We start from the raw sequence: 10,773 nt of genomic DNA, 5'->3' as shown, positions 1-10,773 counted from the left end.
AAGACCATAGAGATTCCATTGAACCTCCTTATGCCCTTCATGAGCTCTGATGAGTATTCCTCTTCTGAAGAGAATGAGGATGTTACTGAAGAGCAAACTGCCAAGTTTCTTGGTGCAATCATGAAGCTCAATGCCAAATTATTTGGTATTGAGACTTGGGAAGATGAACCTCCCTTGCTCACCAATGAACTAAGTGATCTGGATCAACTGACATTGCCTCAGAAGAGACAGGATCCTGGAAAGTTCATAATACCTTGTACCATAGGCACCATGATCTTTAAGGCTCTGTGTGACCTTGGTTCAGGGATAAACCTCATGCCCTTCTGTAATAGAGAAACTGGGAATCTATGGGGTGTAAGCTGCTAAAATCTCATTAGAGATGGCAGATAATTCAAGAAAACAGGCTTATAGACAAGTAGAGGACGTGTTAGTAAAGGTTGAAGGCCTTTACATCCCTGCTGATTTCATAGTCCTGGATACTGGAAAGGAAGAGGATGAATTCATCATCCTAGGAAGACCTTTCCTAGCCACAGCAAGAGCTGTGATTGATGTGGACAGAGGAGAATTAATCCTTCAATTGAATGAGGACAACCTTGTGTTTACAACTCAAGGATCTCTCTCTGCATCCATGGAGAGGAAGCATAAAAAGCTTCTCTCAAAGCAGAGTCAAACAAAGCCCCCACAGTCAAACTCTAAGTTTGGTGTTGGGTGGCCACAACCAAACTCTAAATTTGGTGTTGAACTCCCATATCCAAACTCTAAGTTTGGTGTTGGAGAGTCTAAATAATGCTCTGAACTTCTGTGAGGCTCCATGAGAGCCCACTGTCAAGCTATTGACATTAAAGAAGCGCTTGTTGGGAAGCAACCCAATTTTTATTTATCTAACTATATTTTTCTTAGTTATATGTCTTTATAGGTTCATGATCATGTGGAGTTACAAAATAAATATATAAATTGAAAACGGAATCAAAAACAGCAGAAGAAAAATCACACCCAAGAGGAAGCATCTGCCTGGCGTTCAATGCCAGAACAGAGCATGGTTTTGGCGCTGAACGCCCAAAATGGGCAGTATCTGGGTGCTGAACGGCCAAAATGGGCATCATTTGGGCGCTGAACGCCAGAATTGCACCCTGGAGAGGAGCTGGCACTGAACGCCCAGAACAAGCATGGTTCTAGCGTTCAACGCTAGAAATGGGCAACAAATGGGCGTTCAACGCCCAGAACAAGCACCAATCTGGCGTTGAACGCCCAGAGTTGTGTGCAAGGGCATTTTGCATGCCTAAATTGGTGCAGGGATGTAAACGCCTTGACACCTCAAGATCTGTAGACCTCACAGGATCATCTCAGGATCTGTGGACCCCACAGAATCATCTCAGGATCTGTGGACCCCACATGATCCCCACCTACCTCATCATCTCTCTTTCCATTCATGACCATCCCTTCTGTTTTCCATTTACCACTCACATCCATACACCCACCTACCTTCAAAATTCAACATCTCCTTCCCACCCAATCCCACCCATATGGCCGAATACACACATCCCTCCATCTCCTCCATATCTTCTTCTTCTTCTTCTATTCTTTCTTCTTTTGCTCGAGGGCGAGCAACATTCTAAGTTTGGTGTGGTAAAAGCATAGCTTTTTTTATTTTTCCATAACCATTAATGGCACCTAAGGCCAGAGAAACCTCAAGAAAGAGGAAAGGGAAGACAATTGCTTCCACCTCCGAGTCATGGGAGATGGAAAGATTCATCTCAAGGGTCTATAGCTCAGTGGTAGAACATGTGGCTGCAAATCAAGAGATCCCTGAGATACCTCAGGGGATGCACTTCCCTCCACATAAATATTGGGAGCAAATCAACACCTCCCTAGGAGAATTAAGTTCTAACATGGGACAATTAAGGGTGGAACATCAAGAACACTCCATCATCCTTCATGAAATTAGAGAAGATCTAAAAGCAATGAGGGAGGAGCAACAAAAACAAGGAAGAGACATAGAAGAGCTCAAGGACATCATTGGTTCCTCAAGAAGGAAACGCCACCATCACTAAGGTGGATTCATTCCTTGTTCTTACTTTCTCTATTTTTTGTTTTCTATGTTAAGTGCTTATCTGTGTTTGTGTCTTCATTACATGATCATTAGTAGTTAGTAACTTTGTCTTAAAGTTATGAATGTCCTATGAATCCATCACCTCTCTTAAATAAAAAATGTTTTAATTCAAAAGAACAAGAAGTACATGAGTTTTGAATTTATCTTTGAACTTAGTTTAATTATATTGATGTGGTGACAATGCTTCTTGTTTTCTGAATGTATGCTTGAACAGTGCATATGTCTTTTGAAGTTGTTGTTTAAGAATGTTAAATATGTTGGCTCTTGAAAGAATGATGACTAGGAGACATGTTATTTGATAATCTGAAAAATCATAAAAATGATTCTTGAAGCAAGAAAAAGCAGCAAAGAACAAAGCTTGCAGAAAAAAAAATAAAAAATAAAAATAAAAATAAAAATAGGCGAAAAAAAAAAGAAAGAAAAAGAAAAAGCAAGCAGAAAAAGCCAAAAGCTCTTAAAACCAAGAGGCAAAAGCAAAAAGCCAATAACCCTTAAAACCAAAAGGCAAGGGCAAATAAAAAGGATCCCAAGGCTTTGAGCATCAGTGGATAGGAGAGCCTACAGGAATAAAATCCTGGCCTAAGCGGCTAAACCAAGCTGTCCCTAACCATGTGCTTGTGGCGTGAAGGTGTCAAGTAACCTTTCACTTATGTATTTTCAACGGTAGAGTTTCTACACTCCATAGATTTTGGAGCTACAGAACTCGAAATGGCACGCTTCTAATTGCGTTGGAAAGTATACATCCAGGGATTTCCAGAAATATATAATAGTCCATACTTTGCCCAAGTTTAGATGACGCAAACTGGCGTTCAACGCCAGCTCTCTGCCCAATTCTGGCGTCCAGCGCCAGAAACAAGTTGCAAAGTAGAGTTCAACGCCCAAACTGGCATCAAAACTGGCGTTCAACTCCAGGAATGACCTCTACACGTGTAACATTCAAGCTCCGCCCAAGCACACACCAAGTGGGCCCCGGAAGTGGATTTATGCATCAATTACTTACTCCTGTAAACCCTAGTGACTAGTTTATTATAAATAGAACTTTTTATCATTGTATTCACAGTCTTGGTTACTCCGGTTCCCCTCTGGGGCCGAGACCAATGAACTTCATCATTACTTATGTATTTTCATACGGTAGAGTTTCTGCACTCCATAGATTAAGGTGTGGAGCTCTGCTGTTCCTCAAAGATTAATGCAAAGTACTACTGTTTTCTATTCAATTCATCTTATTTCGCTTCTAAGATATTCATTTGCTCTTCAACCTGAATGTGATGAACGTGACAATCATCATCATTCCCTATGAACGCGTGACTGACAACCACTTCCGTTCTACATTAGATTGAATGAGTATCTCTTAGATCTCTTAATCGAAATCTTCGTGGTGTAAGCTAGAATGATGGCGTCTTTCAAGAGAATCCGGAAAGTCTAAACCTTGTCTGTGGTATTTCGAGTAGGATTCAATGATTGAATGACTGTGACGAGCTTCAAACTCGCGATTGCTGGGCGTTAGTGACAGACGCAAAAGGAGGGTGAGTCCTATTCCAGCATGATCGAGAACCGACAGATGAATAGCCGTACCGTGATAGGGTGCGTTGATCGTTTTCACTGAGAGGAGGGGATGTAGCCACTGACAACGGTGATGCCCTTGCATAAAGCCAGCCATGGAAAGGAGTAAGACTGATTGGATGAAGATAGCAGGAAAGCAGAGGTTCAGAGGAACGAAAGCATCTCTATTCGCTTATCTGAAATTCTCACCAATGATTTACATAAGTATTTCTATCCCTATTTTATTAATTATTTTCGAAAACCCCATTACTATTTTATATCCACCTGATTGAGATTTACAGGGTGACCATAGCTTGCTTCATACCAACAATCTCCGTGGGATTCGACCCTTACTCACGTAAGGTATTACTTGGACGACCCAGTGCACTTGCTGGTTAGTTGTGCGAATTTGTGAACCATGGTATTGGCATCATGTTTTTGGCGCCACTACCAGGGAAAGAAAGAGCGATGAATTTTACATAATCAAAGTGTAATCACAATTTCTACGCACCAACGACCCGAGGTTTAAATACTTCAGTTATCAATTTTAAAGGGGTTTGTTACTTGTGACAACCAAAACGTTTGTAAGAAAGGACTTTTGTTGGTTTAGAAACCTGCAACGAGGATTTATCTACGAATTTCTAGACCACGCAAAAGTTCTCTCTTCAAAATGGCGCCGTTGCTGGGGAGTTGCAAACGTGTGCCTTTTTATTGGTTATTGTAAATATTTACTTTTTGCTTGTTTATTTGTTTTTATTTTTGTTTTTATTTTTTTTTTGTATTTTCATAAATTAAGAGGTTATTGGTTTTTATTTAGTTATTAAAAAATTTTTTCAAAAATTTTTTCTTAGTGTTCATCTTGACCTTCAAGTTGTTCTTAGTTATTTTCTTCGTTTTGATCTAAAAATTTTATGTTTGGTGTCATTTTATTGTTTTTCTCTTTCCTCATTTAATTCAAAAATATCTTTTCCCTTTATTTTTATTGAATTTTCGAAATTTCCATTAAAAAAAAAATTTTGATTTTGATTTTAAAATTTTTATCTTATCTTATCTTATTTCAAAAATCAAATTTCAAATTTCAAATTTCAAATTTCAAAATTTCAAATTTCAAATTTCAAAATTTAATTTTCAAATTCAAAATTTAAATAACCTTTTAATTTAAATTTGTTTTTATTTTCATTTTTAATTTTTATTTGCTACTATGAACTCTCACCCCTTTGGCTATGAGTCAGGTTACAATTATGTTGCAAGAAGAGGAAATTACAAGGAGAACAGGCATCAAGGTTGGAACAATCAAAGATGGGAGGAGCCAAAAGGATTGGATCAACCCTCATGGCAACAACCACCTCCAATGGACTATCAACAACTACCACCATATGCCTATGAACCCTTTCTTCAACATGACTTTGGACCACCATACTCACAAGCCCCTTTCCACCATTCTCCTCCATATGACCCTAACCCGTATCCACCATACCAACCACCTTATGAGCCAAATGAACCCTCCTACCCACCCTAAACCTCCATGGAGAAAGCACTTACCGATCTAAACTCTATTATACAAGCTCTCGTCGCCCAAATCGGACAACCAAATACCTTCAACAATCAACCCTCAAGCTCTAGTACACTTCCTTTTCAACCACAGAATGATCTCTCCATCCCATCACCACCATCCATGGAAGAGCACCCACATCCATCTACCCAAGAGCCATATGATCCTAATCATGCAATCCAAGTGGAACAAGAATCAAGGGATCATCTCAAGGAATCAGTGGATCGATTTCATGCAACTCTATATCAACTAAATCAAGCGATAAGTCGATTAGCTTCCCAACGCTCGGACACTCAAAGTGCTCCCATGGCTACATGTGGAGAATCAAAAGAAGAGCGTAGCATGAAGGAGACACTAGCAACTTCGGTGGATAATGAGGAACATGGCTTTATATTGGAACAAGTGGAGGAAGCCATAATAGTTGCAGAGGAAGAAATGGTTGAAGACTTAGGAGATGCTGAACCTCCATGGGAAAGTCAGGTCATAGAGTCTCCTTCCAAGAAGGTTGCATTTGATGCTGAGGAGGGTGTATAACCTCCAAGGCATATCATAGTTAATGACTTGGAAGAGGTTGGTCAAGAGATGGAAATTAAAGAAGAAGAAGCATAGCCTCCCATGCCCTTGGTGAGCAATGAAGAAGAGATTGAATTGGAAGAAAGCTACCAAGAGGAAGAGGTTGATGTTGAAGAAACTTGCAAAGAGGTGGAAGTTGTCAGAGAAGAGCACCAGGGAGTGGAGCCTGCAAATTCGTTAGAAATACCTCCCCCTAAGTTGCCATCATCCTTCACAACATTCAAGTGGGTAAAATTCATATCCCTTAGCTTTCTAATTCCACTTGAATATGGGCTATTGGAGACGGATGGTCAAACTAGAGCTCTTTGTGGCATTAAGCGTAAGAGGAAGATGGTTAGTGGTAGGAGTCGTCATGCAAGACTCAATATGGTGGAAAGCTCAAAGTTTAAATGCAAAGGTTGGTGTCAAGCTCAGCTGAATGGGTCTAGAAAGTTGTTTGGCCGCCTTAGTGAGAATTTAGATTGCCTACCACCCGGATGGAACAATATTGCTCAACAAGAAGACGGGTGCAAAAGCAAGGTTTGGGACCCCGAAATTCATTCTGGCAATCAACACTCTTGGGGCCTTGTCACTTACTTTAACTTGCTTGAAGGCTTTCTGCGCCTAGTTTGGGATCCCAGAGACCATTGGAAGTCCAAGCATTGGTGGCAGTTTCAGGATGAGTTCAAGCACAAGCCGCCATGACAAGGAGCTCACCAAATGTCCAACTTAAGGACTTTAACTAAAAGTGCTAGGTGGGAGACAACCCACCATGGTATGATGGTTCATTTTCTTCCATTTTGATTTTATTTCGTTTTGTTTGTTTTTGAGTTTTATTTAATTGAACCTGTAATTATTCATAACATCTGCATTAGCATCTGCATACTGCATTCTGCATTTTGCATAAAAAAAAAACACACGCACACGACTCAGCAGCGTTGCTGATGCGTCCGCATCACCAGTGCATTGGGAAGAAAAGAAGATTGCACAGAGAGTCACGCGAAAGTGTGGCTGGAGGCGTGCCTTTGGCACAAAATTGATCCATGCGACCGTGTCGCTGACGTGTCTGCGTCATTTGCGAAAAATGCCTCCCACGCGTCCGCGTCACCCACGCGAACGCGTGCCCTAAAAATCGACGTAAAAAGGGTGTATGGCAGCAAGTCGTGATGGAATGGGGCTGGACTCGTGCTGGAAGCCCAAGCCCTCCCACGCGAATGCGTTCCCCACGCAGCCGCGTCGTTTTCCAAAAATGGCCAGCCACGTGATCGCGTCAACCACGCAACCGCGTCACCCAAAAATTTGGCAAAAAGAGTTTTGAACAGAGAGTTGCACGAACGCGAGGCTGCACTCGCGCCAATCGCACAAATCAGGCCACGCAAACGCGTGGTCACGCGTCCGCGTGACATGCAGCGCATAGCTTATCCAGATCAGCCAAATATCTTATCTTTTCTTCCCCAATCCTAAATTCTTCTATCTTTTCTTCTTTCTTCTTTCTTTCATACTTTCTTTTTCATCTTTTTAACTTCTCATCCTTTTTCACTTTCATTTTATTTTATTTAATTTAATTGCATACTTTCATTCATTGCATTTTAATCTTGTGCATATTTTTATTTTCTTTTCTAAATTTATTATTTCACCATTGGTGTTCAAATGTTCTTATTCAACTGTTGTGTCTTTTCTGGTATTATTTTGGTGCTCAGTGACTTGTTTTACACTGTTGGGTAATATAATTTAAGTCAATGCTAATCTTTTATGATATCTGTATTACTTTTCCATTGACATGAATTTATATTATCTTTCTTTAAACACTCTCTTCTCCATTGTTGCAAATTTTTGCACTCTTGATTTGCCATGTACTTCTATTGTTTTCTCACATACATGTTGAAGCTTCCATGTACATGAGACCCGTATCATTTGGCATTAACCCACTGGTGCACGGAATTGTGATCATCAACAATGGTGACAAAGGACTTGGAGCTCTCAAATGTGAATCACACTTTGTCACAATTCCACAAAACTAACCAGCAAGTGCACTGGGTCGTCCAAGTAATAAACCTTACGTGAGTAAGGGTTGATCCCACGGAGATTGTCGGCTTGAAGCAAGCTATGGTCATCTTGTAAATCTCAGTCAGACGGATTCAAATGGTTATGGAGGATTGATAATTAAAAGATGAATAAAACATAAAATAAGATAAAGATAGAGATACTTATGTAATTCATTGGTAGGAATTTCAGATAAGCGTATGAAGATGCTTTGTTCCCCCTAAACTTCTGCTTTCCTATTGCCTTCATCCAATCATTCATACTCCTTTCCATGGCAAGCTTTATGTTGGGCATCACCGTTGTCAATGGCTACTTCCCGTCCTCTCAGTGAAAATGCTCTACGCACGCTGTCACCGCACGGCTAATCGTCTGTCGGTTCTCGATCATGTTGGAATAGGATCCATTGATACTTTTGCGTCTATCACATGCCCAACACTCGCGAGTTTGAAGCTCGCCACAGTCATCCCTTCCCAGATCCTACTCAGAATACCACAGACAAGGTTTAGACGTTCTAGATCTCAGGAATGGCCGCCAATAATTCTAGCCTATACCACAAAGGTTCTAATCTTAGATTAGAAACCCAAGAGATACACATTCAGGCTTGTTTGCATGTAGAATGGAAGTGGTTGTCAGTCACGCGTTCATAGGTGAGAATGGTGATGAGTGTCACATAATCATCACATTCATCATGTTTTTGGGTGCGAATGAATATCTTGGAGAAGAAATAGACTTGAGTTGAATAGAAAAACAATAGTACTTGTATTAATTCATGAAGAACAGCAGAGCTCCACACCTTAATCTATGGTGTGTAGAAACTCCACCGTTGAAAATACATAAGAACAAGGTCTAGGCATGGCCGTGAGGCCAGCCTCCAAAAGCGTCTAAGATAGCATAAGACTTATCAAAGGTCAAAATACAATAGTAAAGGGTCCTATTTTATAGAGAACTAGTAGCCTAGGGTTTACAAAAATAAGTAATTAATGCAGAAATCTTCCTCCGGGCACATTTAGTGTGTGCTTGGGCTGAGCATTGAAGCTTCCATGTGTAGAGACTTTTCTTGGAGTTAAACACCAACTTTTGTGCCAGTTTGGGCGTTTAACTCCAGCTTTTATGCCAGTTCTGGCGTTTTGACGGCAGAATTTTTGTGCTGACTTGGAATGCCAGTTTGGGCCATTAAATCTCGAGCAAAGTATAAACTATTATATATTGCTGGAAAGCCCAGGATTTCGACTTTCCAACGCAATTGAGAACACGCCAATTGGGCTTCTATAGCTCCAGAAAAGCCACTTCGAGTGCAGGGAGGTCAAAATCCAACAGCATCTGCAGTCCTTTTTCAGTCTCTAAATCAGATTTTCGCTCTGGTCCCTCAATTTCAGCCAGAAAATACCTGAAATTACAGAAAAATACACAAACTCATAGTAAAGTCCAGAAGAGTGATTTTTATTTAAAAACTAATAAAAATATAATAAAGACTAACTAAAATATACTAAAAACATACTAAAAACAATGCCAAAAAGCATATAAATTATCCGCTCATCACAACACCAAAATTCATTTATTTTCTTATCTTTATTTCTGGGTTACTTTTCTTCCTTTTTTCTTTCAGGATGGCCACCCAGAAGGGAATCAGAAGACGTTTACATGGGAAGACAGACAAGTCCATCTGCACAATCCTTGGAGAAAAGCATCAGTTGGAGAAACCCGTCCACCTGCACATCTCAGCATGCACCGAGGACGGTGCAATCTTTAAGTGTGGGGAGGTCGATACCGATCTCCATGGGTTAGTTATTTTCTTCTCAACACCAATATTTTATTTTCCTTGTTTGTTGTTACATTTGCATATTTGTTTGATTTTATGCATTTAGTTACTACTTGGTTGAAGTAATATTTTCTTTTTCAAGAAAATTTTATAGTATTTCACTAATTTAAATTAAAATTTTTGTTTTAAATTTGTTTGAAGTTGTATTTGGAACATGGTTTTTGAGCCAAAGAACACACAACCCATGAGATTTTGAGCTTATTTACATGGTTACATTATTTAACCATAAATTTTTATTCTTGTGTGTTTTCTTCTCTATGATTGCAATCTTTACTTTGTTTCAGTCTATATGTCCAACATTTAGTGTATTTACATGCTTGCATAGGATTGAGGCCATTATTTGTTATTAGCTCACTTATCCCAAATAAGCCTACCCTTTTATGTCACCCTTGTTAGCCACTTTGAGCTTTTTAACCCCCTCTATTCTATAACCACATTACTAGCCTTAAACAGAAAAATAAAATAAAAATCCCAAGTTGAATCTTTGGTTAGCTTAAGATAGATATTGTGTAAAATTTAAGTATGGGGAATTTTATGGGAACATGGGATGATAGAAAAAAAAAGGGGAATTAAATTGAATAAGTTATTTGAAAATTTGAGAAGCATGCCCATATGAAATCAAAATAATTAAATTACCATGTGCATTGAAAAAAATATATATATAAAAAATAATAATATTAAGTAATTAAATAAGGGGATACAAAAAAAAAAGAGAAAAGAAAAATAATATTGCCCCAAATGCAAAATAAAAAGAATCAATGCACATGGGACAAAATTCAAAAATAAATACATGAGCATGTAATACAAAAGTGGAAAAAAATTTGGGTAGCTAGCTAAATCATTTTAAATTATATAAAGTATGTATATATTAGGTGAGATCTTAGACTAATCAAGGATTCACTTTGTTTGCTCACTTAGCCTTATATATATATATATATATATATATATATATATATATATATATATATATATATATATATATACCCTTACCTTAGCCCCATTACAACCCTGAAAAGACCTCATGATGTTTGCATTGGTATACTAAATATTTGTTGATTGGTTAGATGAAGTACAAAGTTTAAAAAGCATGATTAGAGAAGAGTAGAGTGATTAACCCTAGACACTTGAGAGATTAGAGTGATATACACTACCGGT

This window comes from Arachis ipaensis, chromosome B07, assembly GCF_000816755.2.
Source record: "Arachis ipaensis cultivar K30076 chromosome B07, Araip1.1, whole genome shotgun sequence".
In the NCBI taxonomy this organism is placed as follows: domain Eukaryota; kingdom Viridiplantae; phylum Streptophyta; class Magnoliopsida; order Fabales; family Fabaceae; genus Arachis; species Arachis ipaensis.
The sequence above is the reverse complement of the archived record's forward strand: the minus strand, read 5'-3'. Positions refer to the sequence as shown.